A 16,804-nucleotide genomic window follows, 5' to 3' on the forward strand; every position below is an offset into this window, starting at 1 on the left:
TATTAGAGGTATACTGAGTTATTTTTACAAGTATACTGAGTTATTATTACAGGTATATGAGTCATTATTACAGGTATACCAAATTATTATTACAGGTATACTAAGTTATTATTACAGGTATACTAAGTTATTATTACAGGTATACCAAATTATTATTACAGGTATACTAAGTTATCATTACAGGTATACTAAGTTATTATTACAGGTATACTGAGTTATTATTACAGGTATACCAAGTTATTATTAGAGGTATACTGAGTTATTTTTACAAGTATACTGAGTTATTATTACAGGTATACCAAGTTATTATTAGAGGTATACTGAGTGATTTTTACAAGTATACTGAGTTATTATTACAGGTATACTATACTGAGTCATTATTACAGGTATACTGAGTTATTATTCCAGGTATACTGAGTTATTATTACAGGTATACTGAGTTATTATTACAGGTATACTGAGTTATCATTACAGGTATACAAAGTTATTATTACAGGTATACTAAGTTATTATTACAGGTATACTGAGTTATCATTACAGGTATACAAAGTTATTATTACAGGTATACTAAGTTATTATTACAGGTATACTGAGTTATCATTACAGGTATACAAAGTTATTATTACAGGTATACTAAGTTATTATTCCAGGTATACTGAGTTATCATTACAGGTATACAAAGTTATTATTACAGGTATACTAAGTTATTATTCCAGGTATACTGAGTTATTATTTATGTACAATTGAGTTATTAAGGTATACTGAGCACACATAAGCATACTGAGCACATTACAGGTATACTACACATTACAGTATACTGAGCACACAGGTATACAAGCATATTACAGGTATATTCGTTATTATTCCCAGGTATACTGAGCACACATGTGTATACTACATATTACAGGTATACTGACACATTACAGGTATACTGAGTTATTTTACAGGTATACTGAGTTAATATAGGTATACTTGAAAGCATATTACAGTGTATACTGAGCATATGTATATCACATTATTACAGGTATACTGAGCATATTACAGGTATACTGAGCATTACAGGTATACTGAGCATATTACAGGTATACTTGAGTTATTATTATATAGTATATGAGTCATTATTACAGGTATACTATTATTATATATACCTGTTATTATTACAGGTATACCTCAAATTATTATCATATATACCTGGGTTATCAATACAGGTATACTACTACACAGGTAATACATATTACAGGTATACAAAGCATATGTATATAAGCATATTAGAGGTATACTGAGGATTTTACAAGTATACTGAGTTACAGGTATACATATATAGTATACTATAGCAAGCATACTGAGCATACAGGTACTAAGTACTGACACATTACAGGCATACTGAGCATATTACAGGTATATTGAGTTTACATATATGTATACTACATATTACAGGTATACTGAATTTTTTTATATGTATACTGAGTCATTATTACAGGTATACTGAGTTTTTATTACAGTTATCAAGTTATTATTATAGTATACTATTGAGTTATTATTATATATACTGAGTTATTATTATTATAGTATACTATTATTATTTTCATTATTATAAGTATACTAAGCATATTATTATGTATACTGAGTTATTATTATAGGTAATTCTACACACATAAGGTATACTGAGCACATTATGTATACTCACATATTGGTATACTGAGCATTATTACAGGTATACTTAAGCATATTATGTGCATACTGAGCTTTTAATACAGTTATACTCACATTACATAATGGAGTTATTATGTATACTGGAGCATTAGTCATATGTATACTGAGCATATTACAGGTATACTGAGTTACATTGCTATGTATACTGAGCATTAATAGAGGTATACTGGAGGCCATTATTAGGAGGTATACTGAGTTATTATTATGTATACTGAGCTATTATTACAGGTATACCGATATTTAATACAGGTATACCTGAGTTATTATTATGTATACTTGAGTTATTATTGTTATATACTGAGCATATTACAGGTATACCGACATTATTACAGGTATATGAGTCAATATTACAGGCACAACCATTATCATATATACATACATAATATGTGTATACACACATATATAGTATGTACCAAATATTACAGGTACTAAGCACACAGGTATACTACACATATATATACTTGAGCATATATATATACATAAGTATACCGGTTATTATTAGAGGTATACTGAGTGATTTTACAAGTATACTGATATTATTGTTATATACCATATTATTAGAGTGTATACTGAGTGATTTATAAGTATACTGAGAGTACATATAGTATACTATACTGGAGTCATTATTACAGGTATACTGAGTTACATTTACAGGTATATTGATATTATTATTATGTATACTAAGTTATTATTACAGGTATAATGTTTTTTATTATAGTATACTGAGTCATTATTACAGGTATACTGAGTTTTATTACAGTTATACTAAGTTATTATTACAGGTATAATGGTTATTATTATGTATAACTGAGCACACACATAGTATACCTACATTATTACAGTATACCACATTATTGTTATGCATAATTGAGCATTATCATATGCATACCACACACATATAGTATACTGAGCATTACTACAGGCATACTACATTAATATTATGCATACTGAGCATTATTGCTATGCATACCACACACATTATGCATACCTGAGCTCTACATTACAGCCATACCACACACACAGGCATACTGAGCCACACAGGTACTGACACACATATGCATACCACACATTACATACTACACATTACAGGTATACTATTATTATCATTATGCACACTGAGCTCCCTTTTAATACATACTCACACATTTACAGGCATAATTGAGTTATTATTACAGGCATAATTGAGCTATTAATATTATGCATAATTAAGCTTTCATTATTTCACAGGCACACTGAGGCCATTATCACAGGTATTACTCGTTATTATGCATACTGGAGTTATTGATATATACACTAAGCACATACAGGTATACACATTACAGGTATACTGAGCATATTACAGTTATACTTAAGCACATATACAGCATACTACATAAGCTTACAGGTATACTGAGCATATTACAGGTATTCTGAGCATTATTACAGGTATAATGGAAGCATTATGTGTATACTAAGCACACATTACAGGTATACCTACATTATTACAGGCATACCAAATTATTATTACAGGCACACTACATTATTACAGGTACACTGCCATTATTACAGTATACTGGTTATTATTACAGCTATAATACATATTACAGGTATACTGAGCACACATAGGCATACTAAGCATTAATATATAAGTACAATCTGCAACTATTATTACAGGGTACACCACATTATTAAGAAATAGTTATTATTATAGGTATATTGAGTTATTATTTATAGAGGTATACTAAGCGTTATTACAGGTACACTAAATTATTATTACAGGTACACTAAGTTATTATTACAGGTATGCTAAGTTATTATTATGTATACTGAGCTATTATTACAGGTATACTGATTATTACAGGTATACTGGTTATTTACAGTAGTTATGTTTACAGGTATACTGACAAAAGTGACACACATACATCTGTCTCTTGGTAACACTGACTCAACCCTTTAATGTGGTTCTCCACTTACAAGGTAACTCTCTCTCCCTCCTCCCTCTCACACCCTCTCTCCCTCCCTCCCTCTCCACCTCTCTCCCTCCCTCCCTCTCACTTCCTCCCTCTCACACTCACTCTATCTGTCCTCCTTTATTGTCATTCTATCCACTATTTCCTATCTCCCTCACACACACACACACACACACACACACACACACACACACACACACACACACACACACACACACACACACCTGGGCTGGGTAGGACATCAAGTGTAGCGAAAACAAACACACCTGGACCTGACCTCACCCCCTCACTTCCACACCTCACCCCCCTCACCCCCTCACCCCCCAGCACAGTAAACATGGGTGGTAAGACCTTAAGATTGTTTCCTCCCTCCCCTCTCTCTCTCTCTCTCTCTCTCACTCCACTATCACACACACACACACACACACACACACACACACACACACACACACACACACACACACACACACACACACACACACACACACACACAAGTTTAATGTTATAGAAATAAACAAAAATATCATAAGATCAGGTTCTCATATAAGAGTAATATTAAGTGAATATCATTACTAACATTATATTTTAAGATTTGATTAAGAATATAATATTATTTAAGTGGTGAAAGATTGTTAATGAGGTACCATTACCAGGGAGGAGAGAAGGAGGTACCAGTTATCAGGGAAAGAAGGAGGTACCAGTTATCAGGGAGGGAGAGAAGGAGGTACCAGTTATCAGGGAGGGAGAGGAGGTACCAGTTATCAGGGAGGGAGAGGAGGTACCAGTTATCAGGGGAGGGAGAGAAGGAGGTACCAGTTATCAGGGAGGAGGAGAGAAGGAGGTACCAGTTATCAGGGAGAGGGAGAGAAGGAGGTACCAGTTATCAGGGAGGAGAGAAGGAGGTACCAGTTATCAGGGGAGGAGAGAAGGAGGTACCAGTTATCAGGAGGAGAGAAGGAGGTACCAGTTATCAGGGAGGAGAGAAGGAGGTACCAGTTATCAGGAGGGAAGAAGGAAGAGAAGGAGGGAAGGAGGAGAGGGAGGCCAGTTCAGGGAGGAGAGGAGGTACCAATCAGGGAGGGGAAGGAAGAGGAGGGAAAGGAGAAGGAGGTACCAGTTATCAGGGAGGAGGGAGGAAGGAGGTACCAGTTATTAGGAGGGAAAGAAGGAGGTCCAATTTATCAGGAGGGAAGGGAGAGAGAAGGAGGTTACCAGTTATCAGGGAGGGAGAGAAGGAGGTACCAGTTATCAGGGAGGGAGAGAAGGAGGACAGTTATCAGGGAGGAGGGAGAAGGAGGTACAGTTATCAGGGAGGGAGAGAAGGAGGTACCAGTTATCAGGGAGGTTGAGAAGGAGGTACCAGTTATCAGGAGGAGAGAAGGAGGTACTAGTTATCAGGGAGGGAGAGAAGGAGGTACCAGTTATCAGGGAGGGAAGAAGGAGGTACCAGTTATCAGGGAGGGAGAAGGAGGTACCAGTTATCAGGAGGGAGAGAAGGAGGTACCAGTTATCAGGAGGGAGAGAAGGAGGAGGTACCAGTTATCAGGGAGGGAGAGAAGGAGGTACCAGTTATCAGGGAGGGAGAGAAGGAGGTACCAGTTATCAGAGGAGGGAGAGAAGGAGGTACCAGTTATCAGGGAGGGAGAAGGAGGTACCAGTTATCAGGGAGGGAGAGAAGGAGGTACCAGTTAGCATCAGGAGGGAGAGGAGTACCAGTTATCAGGAGGGAGAGAAGGAGGTACCAGTAGGGAGGAGAGAAGGAGGTACCATTATCAAGGAGGGAGAGAAGAGGTACCAGTTATCAGGGAGGGAGAGAAGGAGGTACCGGTATCAGGGAGGGAGAGAAGGAGGTACCAGTTATCAGGGAGGGAGAGAAGGAGGTACCAGTTATCAGGGGAGAGAAGGAGGTACCAGTTATCAGGAGGGAAGGGAGAGAGGGAGGTACCAGTTATTAGGGAGGGAGAGAAGGAGGCACCAGTTATCAGAGAGGGAGAGAAGGAGGTACCAGTTATCAGGAGGGAGAGAAGGAGTACCAGTTATCAGGGAGAGGGAGAGAAGGAGGTACCAGTTATCAGGAGGGAGAGAAGGAGGTACCAGTTATCAGGAGGGAGAGAAGGAGGTACCAGTTATCAGGGAGGGAGAGAAGGAGGTACCAGTTATCAGGAGGGAGAGAAGGAGGTACCAGTTATCAGGGAGGGAGAGAAGGAGGTACCAGTTATCAGGAGGGGAGAAGGAGGTACCAGTTATCAGGAGAGAAGGGAGAGAGGGAGGTACCAGTTATCAGGGAGGGAGAGAAGGAGGTACCAGTTATCAGGGAGGGAGAGAGAGAGGTACCAGTTATCAGGAGGGGAGAGAAGAAGGTACCAGTTATCAGGGAGGAAGGGAGAGAGAGGGAGGTACCAGTTATCAGGGAGGGAGAAGGAGGTACCAGTTATCAGGAGGAAGGAGGTACCAGTTATCAGGAGGGAGAGAAGGTACCAGTTATCAGGGAGGGAGAGGAGGTACAGTTATCAGGAGGGGAGAAGGAGTACCAGTTATCAGGAGGGAAGGAAGAGAAGGAGGGAAGGAGGGAGAGAAGTTTAAGCCAGTAGGTCCAGTGTTGTCACAACTAACTGGACAAAGGGAAGACTCACACCTCCTCCACACACACACATATCTTCACTCTTCCTCCACCTCAGACTTAAGACAACTCTCCACACACACACACACACACACACTCCACCCTCCCTCACCACTCTCTCACCACCCCTCCCTCCACCACTCTCCCTCCACCACTCTCACCACCACCTCCCTCCACCACCCTCCCTCCACCACCCTCCCTTCACCACCCTCTCACCACCTCCCTCCACCACTCTCTCACCACCACCTCTCACCACACCCCTCCCTCCACCACTCTCCCTCCACCACCCTCCCTCCACCACCCTCTCACCACCACCCTCTCACCACCACTCTCCCTCTACCACTCTCACCACCACCCTCCCTCCACCACCCTCTCACCACCATTCTCCCTCCACCACTCTCCCTCAGCACCCCTCCCTCCACCACCTCTCCCTCCACCACCACCCTCTCACCACCACTCTCCCTCCACTCTCTCACCACCACCCCTCCTCCACCACCTCTCACCACCACCCTCTCACCACCTCCCTCACCACCTCCACCACCCCTCCCTCCACCACCCTCTCACCACCACCCTCTCACCACCACTCTCCCTCCACCACTCTCCCTCCACCACTCTCCCTCCAGCACCCTCTCACCACCACCCTCCCTCCACCACTCTCCCTCCACCACCTCCTCACCCACCACCCCTCTCTCCCACCACCTCTCCCTCCAGCACCCTCTCACCACCACTCTCCCTCCACCACTCTCTCACCACCACCCCTCCCTCCACCACTCTCCCTCCAGCACCCTCTCACCCACCACTCTCCTCCACCATTCTCTCACCACCACCCCTCCCTCCCACCACTCTCCCTCCAGCACCTCTCACCACCACCCCCTCCTCCACCGCCTCTCACCACCACCTCCCTCTCCACCACCCTCCCTCCACCACTCTCCTCCACCACCACCCCTCCCTCCACCACTCTCCCTCCACCACCCTCTCACCACCACCCCTCCCTCCACCACTCTCCCTCCAGGCCTCCAATACCTCACTATATAATATTTACACCTCCATTGGCCTCCAGATATTCTTGAAGTGCCCCAGTTGATGTGTTCAAGTCCATATGTGTTTATTAATATGTGTTTGGGGTGTATATGTGTGTTCTGAGATAAACGTGGTGGGGGAGGTTGAAAAAGTGGGAGGAAAGAGAAGAAAGGAGAGATGGGGAGGGGATGAGGAGGGAGCAGCGTGTCCTCTCCCATCGGCAACTTTTCACTACAATGGTCCAATGTTTGAAGTTGTGCTTTGTCCCTGTGTCCTCCCTTCCTTACCTCCCCACGCCCTCCCTTACCTCCCCGCCCTCCCTTACCTCCCCACATCCCTCCTACCTCCCACACCTCCTATCTTCCTTAATACTCACTGAAGCCTCGTATATACAGTATATTATTGGTCCAAAAATACAACAATAATAATAATAATAATAATAATAATAATATTAAAATAATAATAATAATAATAATAATAATAATAATAATAATAATAATAATAATAATAATAATAATAATAATAATAATAATAATAATATAATAATAATATAATAATAATAATAATAATAATAATAAAATATAATAATAATAATAATATACAATAATGATAATAATAATAATATAATAATATATAATAATAATGTTTTACAATAATAATAATAATAATAATATATATAATAATAATAATTATAATAATAACAATAATATAATAATAATAATAATAATAATAATAATAATAATAATAGTAATAATATAATAATATAATATAATAATTAATTTTAATAATAATAAAATAATAAAGAATAATAATAATAATAATAATAATAATAATAATAATAATAATAATATAATAATAATAATATGTAATAATAATAATAATAATAATAATAATAATAATAATAATTATAATAATAATAATAACAGGTGAGAAGATGTAATTAGTGAACCCGTTAATGTCATCCAGGTACGATAAGGCGCCATGACACATGATCACTCACATGGGCCCTGTCCTAATGGGCCCCAGTTACACAGGTTAGGGTATGTTAGGGCCCATTAGGACTAGCGCCTGAAACGGTACCTAAATGACATAACACCTGCTGGTTCATTACTGTGGCTCACTTGTAGGTCAGGTCAGGTCAGGTCAGGTCAGGTTGGGTAGGGATACGTTCAGTTAGATAAACAATAATATCGGCTCTAGTTCAAGTATATCCGGCCATCACTGTGTATTCCAAGGTGTGTTTCAGGTAGGCAGATTAATTAGCACTAAGTTGTGTAGATTTTAGTTGATTCGACTTAATTAAATACCGAACAGTTGTATTATGAAGGTATCTTTGGGTAGTGGGATTAATTAAGACTGATTTAGTGGGATTAATTAGAACTGAGCTATGTAGTGGGATTAATTACGTCGGATTTAATGGGATTAATTAAGACTGATTTAGTGGGATTAATTAGAACTGAGCTATGTAGTGGGATTAATTACGTCTGATTTAATGGGATTAATTATGACTGAGTTAGTGGGATTAATTGGCTAGTAGTACTTATTACTATTGAGTTAAATAGACAGATAGTTTACTAACATGAATTAGATAGATTAAATATGTCTATCTGTTCCTTAGAGAGTTGTTATGGAATTACTTAGTATAATTAGCTAGATTAATGACAGCTGTTGTGATTTTTATTATTATTATTAGTTGTTGCTGTTGTAGTAGTAGTAGTGGTGGTAGTAGTGGTAGTAGTAGTGGTAGTGGTAGTAGTGGTAGTAGTGGTAGTGGTAGTAGTGGTAGTGGTAGTAGTAGTGGTAGTAGTAGCGATAATAATGGCCGTAGCAGTAATAATGTGTGGTGGTAGTAATAGTAGTATGAGGTAGTAATAATAGCAGTAGTGATGATAGTAGTAGTAGTAGTAGTAGTATAAGGTCGTAATAATAGCAGTAGTAATAGTAATGGTAGTAGTAGTAATATCAGTAATAATAGCAGTAGTAGTAGTAGTAGTAGTAGTAGTAGTAGTAGTAGTAGTAGTAGTAATAGCAGTAATAATAGCAGCCACACACTCCCGCCCTCACCACCGCCACGTTTCCCGCCAAATCTCAGCCTCTCCCGAACCAATATTTCCCCAACCAATCTGCCCCGATTCTCTCATGTGTTTTAAATGTTGTAATTAACTCAGGATAGGAACTCATTAGAAAATGGCGCTCGACGAACCGAAAATGTTTCTAATTACAAAACTTGTGCTCAGTCAGCTTTTAAGCCATTTATTTTTAGTTTCCTCAACGATCCATTTGCATTTCATAGCACTTCGTCCTAATGGGTTTTCCTGCCTCTCGATATTCATTCATTTCTCATTTCCTCTCTCGTTCATTTAGGCTCCCAGTCTCTAGTGATAGGATGAAAGTATAGTTGAACTGTTTATAGACTGGGGTTATACAGTTATACGTTAAGTTATCGGTCAGTTGTGGGTGGGAGAGAGTGGAGGAGGGAGGGAGAGAGTGAACGAAATAATTAGGGCTAGAGGCGGGTTCATCAGCAAGCCGTTAGCGGGGACGGCCGAGCTAGATTCAAGGTTTCGAAAATTGTCAATATTTGCTTACTTCAGCGAGCTTCACGACCTACCTCTGGATTCTCCCCTGAGCTTTTTTCTTTTTTTTCTTTTAACGACTCTGTGTTTCATATCAAATCGGATAGCGATAACAATGTATGTTCATGTTGGCGTGTGTGTTATTTGTCCGCGACCATCTTTTATTGCTCTCTCTCTCTCTCTCTTCCGGGGTTATGACTTGTGCAGTGACTCCCACACCACTACTAGCGGCCTCCTCTACCACCACGCTGACTGGTCCGTGTAGAAGCAAACTGCTCTCTCATTGGTTGATCACCATATTGTTAGGGTTATGTCGCGTCATCTTACCAGAGGGTGGAGGATGACCTTCAAAGGGTCACCCTGGGTCACTACATAAGGTCACCGTCACTAAACACCTTCGTCTGTGTAATAATAATTTTGTTTACATACATGCATACATACAGTACATACATACATAAAAGGAAAGGGTTATAGATAGATAGATTAGAAATAGAAATACGTTGAGTCACTGATAGATAGATAAAGAGCGAGAGAGAAAGATTCAATAAGAGAGATAAAAACAGAAAGAGAGAGCGAGAGATTAATTCAATGCCTTGGTGTAAGTCTGTACTCAAACGTGGCGTTGATTGGCTCAAGGCGTCTGCCGCTCCACCAATGGCATGTTGAGTTTGTCCAGAGGCGCCTACGCCAGTCAAGTTATTCTAATTTTTTTTTACGTTTTCTTTTGATATTTAGTGATTTTTTACATTCTTTTTGGTATTTATTTTTTTTTGTTATATATATTTAACCGATAATAATATCATCTCTTAACACCGAAAACAAAAGTTACATCTCTTAACACAGAAAACAAATCTTACATCTCTTAATACAGAAAACAAATCTTACATCTCTTAACAGAAAACAAAACTTACATCTCTTAATACAGAAAACAAATCTTACATCTCTTAACACCGAAAACAAAATTAATCTCTTAATACAGAAAACAAATCTTACATCTCTTAACACCGAAAACGATGTATGGTTTAGTTCGCTTCAAATATTTATAGGAAATTTTTTTCATAAAATCTCGGGTTTTTTGTTTTTGTTCAACTCCTTAATTAATGGGACAATAAAATGGGCGAGGAGAGGAGAGGGAGAGAAGGGGAGAGTGGGGGAGGTGGATAGGGAAGATAGGGGTGGGGTGTGGAAGGGGTGAGAGTGGGGGGAGAGAGGAGAAGGGGAAGGGGAAAAGGGGGAGGTAGGGAAGATGGTGAGGTGATAGTGTGTCTATCACCCGGGGAGGATAGGTAGTGTGGGGAGAATGAGTGAGGAGAGAAAGGGAGAGAAGGGGAGTAAATGTTCTCATTTTTCTCACTTTTATTCCATCCTTAATGAACACTGAAGGGGAGGAGGAGATATGTGCATTTAACCCTTGTCTGTCTATCGTCTATCTGTATCCGTCTGTCTGTCAATACTTTCATTTGTTTTCTCTGTCCATGCCATTTGTCTGTCCATCCATACAATAATTTAGAACTTCTTGAGGGCTAACTTCTACCTAACTAACCTACAACTACCTAACCCAACCTAACATAACCTCCCACCACCTACCAACCTCTAACCTAACCTAACCTATAACCCAACCTAGCAACCTCTAACCTAACCTAACCTAATAACCTATAACCCAACCTATAACCTAACACTCCAACCTAACCTAACCTATAACCTAACCTAACCTCTAACCCAACCTAACCTATAACCCTAACCTACAACCTCAACTAACCTAACCTAACCTATAACCTAACCTCCAACCTAACCCTAACCTCAACCTAACCCAACCTAACCCTAACCCAACCCCTAACCTAACGTATAACCCAACCTCCAACCTAACCTAACCTAACCAACCTAACCTAAACCTTACCTAACTAAACAACTTAAAAAACTATAACCCTAACCTCTAACCTAACAAACCTATAACCCTAACCTAACCTGTTGAGAAGATGGGGAGGAACAAAGGGGGAGGGGGAGAGAATACTGAAGTGGGGAGAGAATGATGGCGGGGTGAGAATGAGGAACATCGGCGGGGTGGTGAGGGTCAGGCCAAGTGGGAGGGAGAGGGAGGAGGGAGAAGGGAGGAGAGAGGAGAGGATATGAGGCCTAGGGCTATGGAGGTGCGTGGGGAGATGGGGGAGTAGAGAGGAGAGAGGGGGGAGGGAGGGAAGGAAGAGAGGGAGGGGAGGGTCTCAGAACAGGTGAAATTTTCATGAGGTGTATTTTTGAGAAGTAATTAATTAAAACTTTCATGCCGTACATTAGCCTCGCTGAGCTAACACTGCCAGGTAAAAGTGAGAGGTGGGGAGAGGGAGCGTGAGGAAGATGAAGTGATGAGTGGGAGAGGTGGTGAGAGGGAGATGGAAGCGATCAGAGGGAGGTGGTGAGAGGAGATGAAGCGATGAGTGGGAGGTGGTGAGAGGGCGTGAGGAAGATGGAAGGATCAGAGGGAGATAGGGATGAGTGGGAGAGGTGGTGAGAGGGAGTGTGATGAAGATGAAGTGATGAGTGGGGTGGTGAGAGGGAGGCGTGAGGGAAGATGAAGGGATGAGGGAGGGTGATGAGAGGAGGGGCGTGAGGGAGATGAAGCGATGAGTGGGAGAGGTGATGAGAGGAGCGTGAGGAGATGAAGCGATGAGTGGGAGAGGTGATGAGGAGGGAGCGTGAGGGACATGAAGCGATGAGTGGGAGCAGTGGTGAGAGGAAGCGTGAGGAAAATGAAGCGATGAGTGGGAGAGTGATGAGAGGGAGCGTAGGGGGATGAGAGGGAGCATGAGGAAGAGGAGATGATGGAGAGGAAGAGGAAGGAGTGGAGAGGAAGTGAGAAGTGGTGAGAGGCAGAGTGGAGGAAAGTGGGGGGTGAGGGGAGAGAGAGACAGAGGAGGTGGTGAGGAGGCAGAGTGTGAGGAAAGTGGGGGGGTGAGGGAGAGAGAGAGAGGTGGTGAGGGAGAGAGGTGGTGAGGGAGAGGGTGGTGAGGGAGGTGGTGAGGAAGAGGTGGTGAGGGAAAGAGGTGGTGAGGGAGAGAGGTGAGGGAGAGAGAGGTGGTGAGGGAGAGAGAGAGAGAGGTGGTGAGAGGTGGTGAGAGAGAGAGAGAGAGGTGGTGAGGAGAGAGAGGTGGTGAGGGAAGAGGTGGTGAGGAAGAGGTGGTGAGGAGAGAGGTGGTGAGGGAGAGAGAGGTGGTGGGGAGTGGTGAGAGAGGAGAGAGGTGGTGGGAGAGGGAGAGAGAGAGAGAGAGGTGGTGAGGAGAGAGAGAGAGAGAGAGAGAGAGAGAGAGAGAGAGGGTGGTGAGGGAGAGAGGTGGTGAGGAAAGAGAGAGAGGTGGGTGAGGGAAGAGAGGTGGTGAGGGAGGTGGGAGGGAGAGGTGGGTGAGGGAGAGAGAGGTGGTGAGGAGAGGTGTGAGAGAGAGAGAGAGAGAGAGAGAGAGAGAGAGAGAGAGAGAGAGAGAGAGAGAGAGAGAGAGAGGTGGTGAGGAGAGAGAGAGAGAGAGAGAGTGGTGAGGGGAGAGAGAGAGAGGTGGTGAGGGAGAGAGAGAGAGAAGAGGTGGTGAGGGAGAGGTGGTGAGGGAGAGAGAGAGAGACAGAGGTAGTGAGGGAGAGAGAGGGTGGTGAGAGAGAGAGGAGGTGGTGAGGGAGAGAGGTGGTGAGGGAGAGAGAGAGAGGTGGTGAGGGAGAGAGAGGTGGTGAGAGAGAGAGAGAGAGAGAGAGAGAGAGAGGTGGTGAGGGAGAGAGGTGGTGAGGGAGAGAAGTAGAGAGTCTTCAGACAGTATCTTTTACATACACTGCCGAGGCGTATGGTCGGAGCCGCACTAACGCAGCTGGAGGTGTTGTCACAGTACCAGCTGCAGGTGTTGTCACAGTACCAGCTGCAGGTGTTGTCACAGTACCAGCTCAGGTGTTGTCACAGTACCAGCTGGAGGTGTTGTCACAGTACCAGCTGGAGGTGTTGTCACAGTACCAGCTGGAGGTGTTGTCACAGAGTACCAGGTGCAGGTGTTGTCTGATACCAGCTGGAGGTGTTGTCTGGCTGGCTCAGGAGTTGTTGTCACAGTACCAGCTGGAGGTGTTGTCACAGTACCAGCTGGAGGTGTTGTCACAGTACCAGCTGCAGGTGTTGTCACAGCGTTGCGGAGCTGGCGGACGCTCGCCTAACAAGGGGTCTGCAGCTCAGGTATAAGCCACAGGTCCAGAAACCTGTGAGGGCAAACTTTTCAGAGTGAGTTGTGAACTCTTGGAACTATCAGCCAGAGTGTTGTGACGGCACGAGGTGTGAGCTCATTCAAGGCCAGACTTGACCAACACTGGAGTTCAGGTACATTCAGGAGCCGTGCATGCAGTACTTGCCAACAGTGCGTAACAGAGACGTGACCGATAGCCCAAGCGGCTAACAGAGCGATCAGTGGTGAAGAGGATAAAAGGTTGGAAGTATCTATCAATCAGTCGTGAACTATCAGTCACCCTACCATAATATATGACGCGGCGCCTCTCTACTCGCCACTGTAGAAAACGACCACCTCTTTCTCTACTAACTAAAAATGACTGTTGCCGCTACTAACACACCTCACCTCATCCATCACCCCCGATATACAAATAATAAATCTCTCTCTTAATATTTAATATATAACTCATGTATTCTTGGAATTTTCTTAGGCACAAGTTCACCATCACGTCGCGTTTTTAATTGGGTTGGATGATAGAGTGTGTGTAGGACCCAGAGAAGAGTGTGTGTAGGACCCAGAGAAGAGTGTGTGTAGGACCCAGAGAGTGTGTGTGTAGGACCCAGAGAAGAGTGTGTGTAGGACCCAGAGAAGAGTGTGTGTAGGACCCAGAGAAGAGTGTGTGTGTGGGACCCAGAGAAGAGTGTGTGTGGGACCCAGAGAAGAGTGTGTGTGTAGGACCAGAGAGAAGAGTGGGTAGGACCAGAGAAGGTGTGTAGACCCAGAGGAAGAGTGTGTGTAGGGCCCATAGAAGAGGTGTGTGAAGGACCCAGAGAGTGTGTGTAGGACCCAGAGAAGGGTGTGTGTGAAGGACAGAGAAGAGTGTGTGTGTGGACCCAGTGAGAGAGGGGTGTGTGTGTAGGACCCAGAGAGTGTGTGTAGGGCCATAGAAGAGTGTGTGAAGGACCCAGAGAGAGTGTGTGTAGGACCCAGAGAAGAGTGTGTGTGGGACCCAGAGAAGAGTGTGTGAAGGACCCAGAGAAGAGTGTGTAGGGCCCAGAGAAGAGTGTGTGTAGGACCCAGAGAGAGTGTGTGAAGGACCCAGAGAAGAGTGTGTGTAGGACCCAGAAGAGTGTGTGGGCCCAGAGAGTGTGTGGAAGGACCCAGAGAAGAGTGTGTGGGACTGAGAGAGTGTGTGTGGGACCCAGAGAGTGTGTGCAGGGGGGTTTGGACCCAAGAAGGTGGTAGGACCAGAAGAGTGTGTGTAGGACCCAGAGAGAGTGTGTGTGTAGGTCGAGAGGTGTGAGGGTTGAGAAGGTGTGTGTGGGACCAGAGGAGAGTGTGTGTAGGACCCAGAAGGGGTGTGTGTGTAGGACCAGAGAAGGTGGTGTGTGTAGGACCCAGAGAAGAGTGTGTGAAGGACCCAGTGAGAAGAGTGTGTGTAGGACCCAGAGAAGGGGTGTGTGTAGGACCCAGAGAAGAGTGTGTGTGAAGGACCCAGAGAAGAGTGTGTGTAGGACCCAGTGAAGAGTGTGTGAGGACCAGAGAAGAGTGTGTGTGGGGCGCGAAAGTGGTGTGTGAAGGACCCAGGAAAGAGTGTGTGTAGGACCCAGAGAGTGTGTGTGAGGACCGAGAGAAGAGTGTGTGAAGGACCCAGAGAAGAGTGTGTGTAGGACCCAGAGAAAGGTGTGTGTGTAGGACCCAGAGAAGAGTGTGTGAAGGACCCAGAGAAGAGTGTGTGTGGGACCCAGAGAGAAGAGTGTGTGTAGGACCCAGAAGAGTGTGTGAAGGACCCAGAGAGAGTGTGTGTAGGACCCAGAGGTGTGGTAGGGACCCAGAGAGTGTGTGTAGGACCCAGAGGAAAGAGAGTGTGTGTAGGACCAGAGAAGGTGTGTGTGTAGGACCCAGAGAAGGTGTGTGTGTGGGACCCAGGGAAGGGGAGTGAGTAGTGAGGGTTTAGAGAAAGAGTGTGTGAAGGACCCAGAGAAAGAGTGTGTGTAGGACCCAGAGAAGAGGTGTGTGTGTAGGACCCAGAGAGAGTGTGTGTAGGACCCAGAGAAGGTGTGTGGGACCCAGTGAAAGAGGTGTGTGTGGACCAGAGAGTGTGTGTAGGACCCAGAGAGAGTGTGTGTAGGACCAAGAGAAGGGGGTGTGTGTGGACCCAAAGAAGAGTGTGTGTATGACCAGAGAGTGTGTGAAGGACCCAGAAGAGTGTGTGTAGGACCCAGAGAGTGTGTGAGGAGCCAGAGAAAGAGTGTGTGAAGGACCCAGTGAAAGAGTGTGTGGAGGAGCAGATAGTTTCATCTCTCAGTGACCAGCACAAAAATATATCAAGATTTAACCTGGAAAATTGTCAAGACTCAGCATGCATAGAGAAGCAGAGTCCCAACACCCAAGATTTTTATCTGGGTTTATAACAGGTGTGTCTGGCAGTCCACACACCTACACCATCTTCAACAGCAGCTCCAACCACTTTTTTTTTCAATTATAATTTATTCATAACTAAACAGGTAAGATGCACAATAACAATAGAGTCTGACAGTGTACTTTTCACATCATCTAAATCACCAATTCAGTATTACGGTGTTTACGAGTTACTTATGCTGTATATCTCATCTGTTTCAGGGAATAAATACGCATGAATTAAAGAGATTTTGGCCATGTACAACTGGCATTTCGTGTGTGTGTGTGTGTGTGTGTGTGTGTGTGTGTGTGTGTGTAATGTTCAGGTTTTATAATTAACCT

The sequence above is a fragment of the Homarus americanus genome, unplaced genomic scaffold (genome assembly GCF_018991925.1).
Source record: "Homarus americanus isolate GMGI-L3 unplaced genomic scaffold, GMGI_Hamer_2.0 scaffold18559, whole genome shotgun sequence".
In the NCBI taxonomy this organism is placed as follows: domain Eukaryota; kingdom Metazoa; phylum Arthropoda; class Malacostraca; order Decapoda; family Nephropidae; genus Homarus; species Homarus americanus.